Raw genomic sequence first — 12,461 nt, 5'->3', positions numbered from 1 at the left:
TCATCTTGCACTTGAGCCCATTCTTCCTCAGTCTTCCCCAGCAACACAGTGCTGTCAGTAGCCACCCCACTTGAGCTGGCCACGTACGACTGTCGACGCACTCGACCAAGATCGGAAATCTCAGTACCTTCATCCTCTTCGTCACCCTCTCCTACTGGGACATCCCAGGTGACTCTAGACAGTGCATCCGCATTTGCGTTATCTTTACCAGCACGGTATTTGATGGTATAGTCAAACTTCGCCAGTTTAGCCATCCATCTCTGCTCCAAGGCGCCCAGCTTCACATTCTGCAGGTGGGCCAATGGGTTAATGTCTGTTCTTACTAGGATCTGTGCCCCGGTGAGATACCATGGGAATTTTTCAGTCATTGCCCAGATGTCAGGAATAATGGGGAGGGGAGGTACATCATAAACATAACAGAAGGAAGAAGACAAAGAGCTAGGCCTCTAGACTAGGGAAAGGTCACCTCCTAGGAAACCCCTAGAACTGGCCCTGACTCCTGTCAGTATGTATAGACCCTAAAGGTGGGAAAATACATACACCAGAACCTAAACCCTAGGAGCCCTGAGATGCCCTAGAGGTAATGACAGGGAATGAGACTATTGGTTCCTTCCCAGGTCAACAAACCAGTGTCTCCCTGAGGCCTAGTAACAACAAGCACAAGGGAACAACCAAATGCAAAGAGCAGTACAACTTACCTTATAGAAAATTAATGAGCAGGAACACAGGCAAGGTCTACACACCAACTCTTCCAAATCCAAGCAGAGAATATCAACCGCATGGTAAGAAGTGTGAGACCAAACTAAATAGGGAAGTAGTAATGACCACCAGCTGCACCTGACAAGAGGTGTGGTCATTACTAGTGTTGATCGAGCACCAAAGTGCTCGGGTGCTCTGGCCGAACACATCGGGATGCTCGGACCCAAGAATAATGGAAGTCAATGGGAGAACCCGAGCATTAAACCAGGCACCCCCTGCTCTGAAGAGGGGAGGGTGCCTGGTTCATAGGAAAAGGTCAGAAATTGATGGAAACACCACCGAAATGGTTCGGGAACAGCATGGGGAGGATGTCTGGATGCATCTTGGACTCCCAGGTCGCTGCTGGGAACGATGTTGTTCGAGTAGACAGACTGACAATAATACGCACAAAACCGAAGATAAAATCGATTTTAGAGGAAAACTTGTTAGGAAACATTCTTTCCTGTATATTTACTTGTATATAAAGTGCAAGTGCTGCCAAATATTACAAGGAAGAGGTACTCCAATACAACCTGTATATCACATAAAGGAGGGCCTCATTCACATTGTCATACAATTGTTCATGTAGTGGGACTCCTACACTCATAAAGCCTATGCACTAAGTGAAAGGGCTGCCAAAAATTAAAGGGAACCGGCACTCCAATACACCCTTTGTTACACATAAAGGAGGGCATCATACACAGCCTTGAAAAATTATGATTGATGGCCTGCTGGTAACCCTCAAAAACATTTGGACAAGGGCCTGCTGATCTGACCATCTAAAACATTATGGGCGAGGGCCTGCTGCCGCTTTAGTGACTAGATAACCTGGTGCCGATAGCACATCCCCGTGACGGCGACGATCCATTTGGATGTCTGCCCTATCAACTTTCAATATTATTTTCAGCGCCAACCATGGTGACCACGGGTAACGGGGAATCATGGTTCGATTCCGGAGAGGGAACCTGAGAAACAGCTACCACATCCAAGCAAGGCAGCATGCGCGCAAATTACCTATTAAGTATAATTAGGTGAGGGCCAGCGGGTGAGCTGACCCTGTAAAAGATTTTAGGTGCGGACCTGCAGGTGATCTGACCCTGTAAAAGATTTTAGGTGCGGGCCTGCAGGTTAGCTGACCCTGTAAAAGATTTTAGGTGTGGGCCTTGCTGGTGAGCTGACCCTGTAAAAAATTTTAGGTGCGGGTCTGCAGGTGAGCTGACCCTGTAAAAGATTATAGGTGAGGGCCTGCTGGTGAGCTGATGCTCTAAAAGCTTGTAGGTGAGGGCTTGCAGGTGAGCTGCCCTCTAAAACATTAAATAAATGCGAGGGCCTGCAGATGAGCTGACCAACTAAATGTCACTGTAGAACATTTTATACCATGTGGATGTTAATTTTCTTGAAAAATAAAAAGAATTTTGAAAGAAAAGATTGTAGGTGAAGGCCTGCTGATGAGCTGACCCTGTAAAAAATTATATGCGCTGTAAAACATTATATGCGAGGGCCTGCTGTTATAATGTCACCAGCAGCAAAAAATACCCGCTCAGAAAAAACGCTGGCGGCAGGGCAGGCCAGCACCTCCAAGGCGTAGAGCGCCAGTTCATGCCACGTGTCCAGCTTGGACACCCAGTAGTTGTAAGGCACTGGGGGAGCATTGAGGACGCTGACACGGTCTGCTATGTACTCCTTCACCATCTTCCAAAATGTTTCCCTCCTTGTGACACTAGGCCGCCCATCAGGGTGAGGGTGCTGGCGGGGTGTCATGAAACTGTCCCAGGCTTTGGAGAATGTTGCCCTGCCTCTGTTGGAACTGCTGTGTGTCTCCCCTCCTCGGTTGGCAAAGGAACTACGGACTCTGCTGCCAGCGTTGTCAGATGAAAATTTTTGGAGCAATTTTTTAACAAGGATCTTCTGGTATTGCACCGTTTTGCTCATCCTCTCAACCAGACGAATGAGAGATGAGTTCTCTTTGTAGCGGGGGTCGAGAAGGGTGAACAACCAGTAATCCGTGTTGTCTAAACTGCGTATAACGCGCAGGTTCTCGGTGAAAGGCAGCCTAACATGAAGTCAGCCATGTGTGCCAGAGTAGTAACAGGCAAGAATTCGCTGTTGTCTTTAGGAGGATCACTCTCAAAATCCTCATCCTTTCCCTCCTCTTCTGCCCACCCACGCAGAGCAGGTGGAATTAAACTTCCATGGGTACTACCCTCTGTAGTGGAGGCAACTGTCTCCTGCTCCTCCTCCTCTTCATCGTCCAATTCGCGCTGAGAAGATGAAGTGAGGGTGGTCTGGCTATCACCCTGTGCAATGTCTTCTCCCATTTCCACCTCTTCCACATGCAAAGCGTCATCCTTAATTGTGAGCAGCGAGCGTTTGAGTAGACACAGAAGTGGGATGGTTACGCCGATAATAGCATTATCGCCGCTCACCATCTGTGTTGATTCCTCAAAGTTTGTTAAAACCTCACAGAGGTCAGACATCCATGCCCAGTCCTCGCTTGTGAAAAGCGGAAGCTGACTGGAAAGGCGACGACCATGTTGCAACTGTTATTCCACTACTGCCCTCTGCTGCTCACAAAGCCTGGCCAAAATATTTACTAGGTGAAGGACCTTGTGACAAGACTGCTCCTATCCCTACCTCGGATGCTTCCACCTCCACAATAAATGGCTGAGACACATCCGGCTGCACCAGAATAGGAGCTGAAGCAAAACACTTCTTCACTGCTGAAAAGGCTTGTAATACCGCATCAGACCAAACTGAGACATCCAAACCTTTTCTAGTCATATCCGTTAAAGGTTTAACCACAGTCGAGTGGTTCAAAATAAATTTACGGTAGTAGTTGGTGAACCCCAAAAATCGCATAAGCGCTTTCAGATTTTCGGGTCGATCCCAGTTCAACACAGCACGGACCTTTTCAGGGTCCAAACGAAAACCTGAAGATGAGAGTAGGTCCCCCAGGAATTGCACTTCCGGAACTGCAAATACACACTTCTCCATCTTAGCGTACAATTTATTCTCTCTTAGGATCTGTAACACTTGTCTCACGTGATCCTGATGAGTTTCCATGTCTGGAGAATAAATTAGTATATCATCCAGATACACCACAACAAACCTGCCCGCCAGATGATGAAAGATGTCATTAATGAAATGTTGAAAAACCGCAGGAGCATTGGTCAACCCAAAAGGCATGACCAAATTCTCAAAATGACCTTCAGGGGTATTAAAGGCCATCTTCCATTCGTCCCCCTCCTTGATTCTTACCAGATTATATGCCCCCCTCAAATCCAACTTAGAGAACACCTTGGCACCAACAATCTGATTGAACAAATCTGGGATCAAAGGAAGGGGATAAAGATCAAGGACAGTAATGCGATTAAGCTCACGGAAGTCCAAACATGGCCAAAGAATTCCATCCTTTTTCTTAACAAAGAAGAACCCTGCAGCCACTGGGGATTTGGATGGTCTATTATGACCTTTAGCCAAACTCTCAGTGATATATTCTCACATGACTACTCTTTAGGGTTCAGAAAGATTATACAACCGAGACTTGGGCAACCTAGCTCCAGGAATAAAGACGGGCTCAAATAATTTCATACAAAACGATTTGCCAAGCATCTCTAACTTATTAGTATAGCATTTGCAATTATGATGCAATTTTGTACTTTATTTGGTTTGCAGTGAGCTGTTGCATTGCATGTTTTGTTTAACAGTCTTGTTCTCAGCCATAGCAACGTGCCCCTGCGCTTTGGGATGTGCTGACTGACCCCCTTTTTCTTTGCAGCTTGTGCTGGAGGTGTGGCTGCCTCCTTAGTCGTGCACTCCTGACCAGCTTGTCTGCCCCATTGGCTGATTTTAATTAGTGTTAGTATATAGCTTGGCCTGCTCCCCCTCACTCACTGAAGCCATCTGGCACCAGGAGAGAGATAGTATGTGGACTCTCATTGCAGTCTTTGGTGACCCTTTGGCGCCAGGGGTGGTGTGGAGTGGGCCCGGCATGCATGCTGGTAACTGCTTTCCGTGGATATAATGGAGGCCATTTTGGCACCAAAAATGACAGAAATTCAGGTTCAGCATGCATGTGGAACCTGCACTTTCTGAATTATATGGTAGCCGTCATGGCACATAACAGGTAAAATTTAGTGTTAGGAACCCGTCTAAGATCGCCTTGACGTGCGGCAGACGGGCTCAAATAATTTTGTACAAAACGATTTGCTAAGCATCTCTAACTTATTAGTATAGCATTTGCAATTATGATGCAATTTTGTACTTTATTTGGTTTGCAGTGAGCTGTTGCATTGCATATTTTGTTTAACAGTCTAGCTCCGGAAATAAGGTTCACGGGGCAATCATACTCCCGATGTGGAGGTAGCTCCTGTTCTCCACTTTCAGAGAATACAGTGGATATAAAAAGTCTACACACCCCTGTTAAAATGTCAGGTTTCTGTGATGTAAAAAAATGAGACAAAGATAAATCATTTCAGAACTTTTTTCATCTTTAATGTGACCTATAAACTGTACCACTCAATTGAAAAACAAACTGAAATCTTTTAGGTGGAGGGGAGAAAACAAAAAAAAATAAAAAAATAATGTGGTTGCATAAGTGTGCACACCCTCCTACAACTGGGGATGTAGCTGTGTTCAGAATTAAGCAATCACATTCAAAATCATGTTAAATAGGAGTCAGCATACACCTGCCATCATTTAAAGTGCCTCTGATTAACTCCAAATAAAGTTTAGCTGCTCTAGTTGGTATTTCCTGAAATTTTCTTTGTCGCATCCCACAGCAAAAGCCATGGTCCACAGAGAGCTTCCAAAGCATCAGAGGGATCTCATTGTTAAAAGGTATCAGTCAGGAGAAGGGTACAAAAGAGTTTCAAAGGCATTAGATATACCATGGAACACAGTGAAGACAGTCATCATCAAGTGAAGAATATATGGCACAACAGTGACATTACCAAGAACTAGATGTCCCTCCAAAATTTATGTAAAGATGACAAGAAAACTGGTCTGGGAGGCTACCAAGAGGCCTACAGCAACATTAAAGGAGCTTCAGGAATATCTGGCAAGTACTGGCTGTGTGGTACATGTGACAACAATCTCCCGTATTCTTGGGCTAGAGTGGCAAGACGAAAGCCTTTTCTTATAAGGAAAAACATCCAAGCCAGGTTACATTTTGCAAAAACACATCTGAAGTTTCCCAAAAGCATGTGGGAAAAGTTGTTATGGTCTGATGAAACCAAGGTTGAACTTTTTGGCCATAATTCCAAAAGATATGTTTGGCGCAAAAACAACACTGCACCAAAAGAACACCATACCCACAGTGAAGCATGGTGATGGCAGCATCATGCTTTGGGGCTGTTTTTCTTCAGCTGGAACTGGGGCCTTAGTTAAGCTATATGGAATTATGAACAGTTCCAAATACCAGTCAATATTGGCACAAAACCTCCAGGCTTCTGCTAGAAAGCTGAACATGAAGAGGAACTTCATCTTTCAGCATGACAACGACCCAAAGCATACATCCAAATCAACAAAGGAATGGCTTCACCAGAAGAAGATTAAAGTTTTGGAATGGCCCAGCCAGAGCCCTGACCTGAATCCGATTGAAAATCTGCCCTCGCAATCTGACAGATTTGGAGTGTTTTGGCAAAGAAGAGTGGGCAAATCTTGCCAATTCAAAATGTGGCATGCTTGATAGACTCATACCCAAAAAGACTGAGTGCTGTAATAAAATCAAAAGGTGCTTCAACAAAGTATTAGTTTAAGGGTGTGCACACTTATGCAGCCATATTATTTTATTTTTAGATTTTTTTCTTCCCTCTACCTAAAAGATTTGTTTTTTTTTTCAATTGAGTTGTACAGTTTATAGGTCACATTAAAGGTGGAAAAAGCTTTGAAATGATTTATCTTTGTCCCATTTTTTTAAATTACAGACATCTGACATTTTAACAGGGGTGGGTAGACTTTTTATATCCACTGTACATCGGAAATAAACGAAGGTATAACGAAGGTGGTTACAACAGAAAGCAACGTGCTAAGACAGTTGTCTGTGCAATAATCACTCTAATCAAGAATCTGTCTCGCTTGCCAATCGATGGTAGGATTATTTTGCTTAACCATGGTAAACCTAGCACCAAGGGAGCAGGCAGACCCTCCAGCACAAAATACAAAATAGATTCTTGATGAAAATCACACACCATTAAACAAATGTCCTGCACCATTTGTGATAAACATTTTTGTGTGAGTGGAGCAGAATCAATTGCAAGCACTGAAATACTTGTTGTGAACCCGTGCATACAAATGAACTGACCATCAACTAGGTTATGCCCTGCCCCACTGTCATTAAATACTTCAATTCCCACAGTTTTGGAGTCTAGCTCCACCTTGGCAGGCAGGAGAAATCGGGTACTACCGGCAAAAGACAAAAGTAATTTCTCAGATTCCCCAAGAGTGAGATAAAAACAAAACAATTACCAGGTCCAGGGGTAAGCTCCCTCCAGCTGCATTGGCTCATCACCAGACATGTGCTCAAGTGTCTCTTTATCCAAAGTGTCGAAAGAGGCCGCCACCTTATATGATAGTACGTCCTGAGTGTGAGCAACCTTAGATCTCTCCCTCAAGTGTCTATCAATACGTACAGCAAGGGACATAGCCACCTTCAATAACTCAGGATATTCGTGAAATGCAAATGCGTCCTTCAGGCTCTCGGATAGCCCTTGACAGAATTGACTACGGAGAGCTGGATCATTTCACTCCGAAGAGTGTGATCCGGTTGGCAACGAAAAAGCCCAAGACTTAGTGTCACCTTTTAGCAGGTCACCTCTTAGGAAAGGTCACCTCCTAGGAAACCCCTAGAACTGGCCATGACTCCTGTCAGTATGTATAGACCCTTAAGGTGGGAAAATACATACACTGTAACTTAAACCCTAGGAGCCCTGAGATGCCCTAGGGGTAGTAACAGGGAATGAGAATACTGGTTCCTTCCCAGGTAAACGAAGCAGCGTCTCCCTGAGGCCTAGTAACAACAAGCACAAGGGAGCAACCAAATACAAAGAGCAGTACAACTTATCTTATAGAAAATGGATAAGCAGGAACACAGGCAAGGTCCACACACCAACTCTTCCAAATCCAAGCAGAGAATATCAACCGCATTATATTACCAAACAACAACACTGAGAATCAAGAGTCAGTTAACCTTACGTTCTCTCAGATCTTCTAACCTCTGTCACAGAAGGTACCGTGACACCAGACTAACGCCAACAACTCGAGTTTGAAGGAGCTATAACATTCCGGATTGCGCTCAGAGTCCCGTAGGGACCGACTAGCATGACTCGTTTCTGGCTGTCTTGTTCTTGGGCTAGTATTACTGCTCCCAGTCCATGCAAACTTCCATCAGTGTAGAGTGTGAATGGTCTGTCATACTGAGCATATGCCAGGATGGGGGACGCTAATCAGGGCTTTCTTCAACTTGTCAAATGCTTGCTGCTGTGGCAGCCACCATGATATGGGTTGTGTCTTTGGACCCTGGGCAGTCCCCCTCAAGAGTTCGTGTAGCGGACTGGCAATCTTCACAAAGCCCTTTATAAATCTTCAATAGTAACCAGACAATCCTAGGAATGCTTTCACTTCTCAAAGCGTCTTAGGTTGCGGCCACTTACTCACTGCTTCTACCTTACTCTCCGCAGGGCGAACTCCCTCAGCTGATACGATGTGTCCCAGATACTCTAGGCTTGTTTGGAAGAGATGGCACTTCCTCGGTTTGATTTTAAGGCCATGAGAGCAGAGCCTACCTAACACTTGCCGCAGTCTCCTCAAATGCTCTTCAAACGTAGGTGCATGGACTATCACGTCATCCAGGTAGATCAGAATCGACTCCAAGTTCAGTTCACCCAGGCAGTATGAACTCCTATAGCCCCATGGGTAGGATAAAGGCTGTCTTCTGCCTATCCTTCTCTGCCACAGGTACTTGCCAGTAGCCGCTCGCCAAGTCCAGAGTTGAGAAATACTTGGCACGCTGTAGTGCCGTCAATGACTCTTCAATCCTAGGCAAGGGAAAGGTGTCTTTTACATTGACAGCATTTAACTTCTGGTAGTCCACACAGAACCTCAAGGACCCATCCTTCTTCCGCACCAAGACCACTGGTGCAGCCCACGGGCTTTGGCTCTCTTTCACCACTCCACTATCTAACATCTGTGGCAGCATCATTTTCACTTCCTGGTAGAGAGTGGGTGGAATCTGTCGGTACCTTTCTCGAATCAGGGGAGTATCCCCAGTCGGTATTTCGTGTTCGTTAGCCATTGTGCACCCGAAGTCCTCCTCACATCAGGAAAAGGCGGATTGAAACTCCCATAGCACTGCTTCAATCTTCTCCATCTGATCGGCGGTGAACTGGTTTGCATCAATCTCCATTTGTTCCAAGATCCGCCGGCCATTCCACTCAGGCGTGGTTTCCTCCACAGAGTTCTGGTCCAGGCATCATTTTAAACAGCCCGTAGGGTGAACTGGCTACCTGTGAGTGGTTCTCCTGGCAGCACATACAACTCAGCCACTTTCTCTCCAAGATGGAAGGTAACTTCACGATCGTGTACGTTGACACACCGGACTAACACATGCCCCTCCGTTACTGTCACGATGGTCCTTGCGACCACTGGGCTCCGGCTGGCTTCCAACACGCCCAGGGGTTCTATCAGCATATTTATCCCATTCAGTTTCTGTCGTGGAGGTATGGTGCAGGCTCTTCCATATGGGGCATACACTGCTCCAACCTGCTTACCCTCAGGAGTGCTTTTGCAGATACCGCATATCCGGATCAACCTCTGGAATGCTCTCTGAGTAGGCTTGTGGGAAGTCGTTTTCCTCTAATAACTCGGGCCCTCCTTTGTAAACATGAGCTGATCCAATTTCCGCAGAACGTTCATTCCCAATTCGATGGGAGCTCCATACTGAGCCGGTTTCTCTACAAGCACCACTCCCTTCTTGCCGACATCTTGTCCGCATAGCTTCATTCTCATCAAAGCCACTCCGAACACAGGTATAGCCGTCTGATTTACCACCGTCAGCTTGATCACAGTGCCCTTGTCAGGCTTTATCAGGTGGCAAAGTATCTCTCAAATAACTTCACTGGCATCGTGGTTACTTCCGACCCTGTGTCTACAAGACATTCCACCATCTGTTCATCAATCTGCACCTTTAAGTAGGGGCTTTTGGTCACCAGGCCCCGGAGGTCGTTTGGGGAACCCTGGCAACTGTCCTCCCTGCGGTGTGCCCCAGTACCGCGAGGGGTTCCCGTTTAACGGTGGCTGTTCTGGATCCAGAGCCTTTTGTGGGCATTGACGGGAGATATGTCCTCTTTCTCGGCAAATCCAACACTGCGGCCCCCTCGCCCTCTGGTCTTTTGGAGGACCACACGTCTGTGCATCTTTAGGTGGTGACGGACCAGCCCAGTGCATGGGAGTGCCTCTCACTCCAGCCTCTGGAGTTGCTCCATATAGTGGGGAAAGCAAAGGGGCAGCAACCCTTTTCCAGTAATCAGACTGAACTGGGGCCATCGATGGAGCCTGTAACTGTGCCAATTGCCCCTGAATTTCTCCCAGGGATGCACTAAATGCCTTCACTGCCTCTCGCAGATCCTCTACATCAGAGGGAATTTTTTGAATTCCTGCAGCCTGCATCCTCACGGTGTAAGCCCCATATGCCTCTTCCTTGTCTCGGGCCACAGCCTCAGCTTGTATCTACTGAAACTGCAATGTAGCATCCACCAGAAAACGTTTCCTGAGAGCCTGGCGAAGAGGAGGGCTACGGAATCCATGGACGAACTGGTCCTGGAGGATTTGATCTCCATTTCCAAGAACGCTAGCACCGCTGGCCTCTCTCTTCTGTACATATAACACCAGATCTACTGGAGGGCGTTAGCAAACTGGGGAATAGTCTAATCTTCACGCTGGAAGCGAGTGAAGAAATGGGACCTAAGGCTGCCAGTACTGGTCGTTTCTCTGTAAACAGACTTGAGAGTCGAGAATATAGCATTCAGTGTCTTTCTTTCCTCTTCTGGACATAGCATTACAGTGCGTCTAGAATCTATATATATCAATATAGAGGAACTACCACTTCCAACCTCCCCATACCCTAGACCATTTTTTCTCAGAATTTCTTTGGTTATATGAAGCATATTTATATCTCTAAACCTTGTTAACTAAGTATAACCACTCATTGAGTTTCAGAGTATTATGTGAGATCCAAACTCGGGTAATCAAAAGTCTGGCAAGAAACAGAATTCTAACAGAAAAAAAATCATTTTTTTACCTATGGTAGTTTACCTTGGATAGATCACTCAATATCCAACACTCAGGTGTAAACGGAATTATTACCCTCATTTTATGGGTAATAAAACTATAAATTGAACCCCAATAAACTTTTAGATCTGGACACAACCAAAACATATGCAAGAAGTCTGTCCACTGTGAATCACACCATAGGTAGTTTGACGACTCTCGCAGACCACATTTTTTAAGTCAAATTGGTGTGATATAAACTCTATGAAAAATATTAAACTGAGCCAAGATGTGATTAGAATTGTGCGATACTAATCTTAAATAACCAAATATATTTCCCCAATCTTGTGTCATAACTATTGGACAATCAATTCCCCAGGCCCTTTGACACGGGGAGGCAACCTTATTAAATAGTTCCTAAATCAAGAATTTATACAATTGGGAGATCTTGCCCTTAGGAGCTGGACTCCCAATCACCAGATTCAGAGGTGAAGAAGTATCTATCTCAAGAAGTGAAGTGTCTTTTACATTAGAGAGTGCTGAACAAATCTAAAAATATCTAAACCAACTTAACTTACCAACTTTTGTTAAGGAGGAAAACGGGAGTACCTCCCCATTCCTCACCACCCGTGATACATAAAAAACATTACTTTTCTGCCAAAACTTATCCCCAGCTAGTTCATCCAAACCCTGTAAATAAAAATTGTGCCAAAGAGGAGTGCATAAAAGAGATCCCTTTATCCCCAACCATCTTCTAATAGTGGTCCAAGATCTAGTAAGTAGCTTTCCAGTCACTCTGTATTCTTGTTAAGCATTCATTAGTTGCCCAGATTCTAACAGGGTGAATATATTATCAAAAGGGGATCGCTCCTCCAGGGTCTTACAAAGAGCACTTTTCTGCCATTCAGAATATAAACATAACTGCCCAGCTATAAAATAGCCCTTGAAGTAGCCAAGATTCAAGCCTTCCTGCTCCAGAGGCTTATAAAAGAGATCCAGTTTTAACCTCACTCGCTTTCTTCCCCAGATTAGATCATTAATCATCCTCTCAATGAGCTTGAAAAACCGATCCTCGATCCATGTTAGGGAGTTCCTAAAGATATAAAGAAGTTTGGGTAAAATCATCATCTTAACTATTGTTAAGATATTCTGTCGTCTCTAGATAAGGGTAGTCAAAGCCAGATCGAGATTTTAGATCTCAATTTGGTTGGCAACGGAATCGGATTAAGCTAGATAAAATCCTCGATCCTAGGTGATATCTTCATACCCAAATATTCAAATAAATCAACAATTTTTAACATCAAAGACCCCATGGCATAAATGGCATAAAAATTGTCTTTGCCCAATTGATATCTAAGCCAGATACTTCCCCAAAGGAGTTAACTATGCGAATAATTCTCAGAAGAGTTATATTGGTATTATTTATAAAAAAAATACCACACCATCGGCATATAAAG

Source organism: Bufo bufo, chromosome 3 (assembly GCF_905171765.1).
Source record: "Bufo bufo chromosome 3, aBufBuf1.1, whole genome shotgun sequence".
In the NCBI taxonomy this organism is placed as follows: Eukaryota; Metazoa; Chordata; class Amphibia; order Anura; family Bufonidae; genus Bufo; species Bufo bufo.
The sequence above is the reverse complement of the archived record's forward strand: the minus strand, read 5'-3'. Positions refer to the sequence as shown.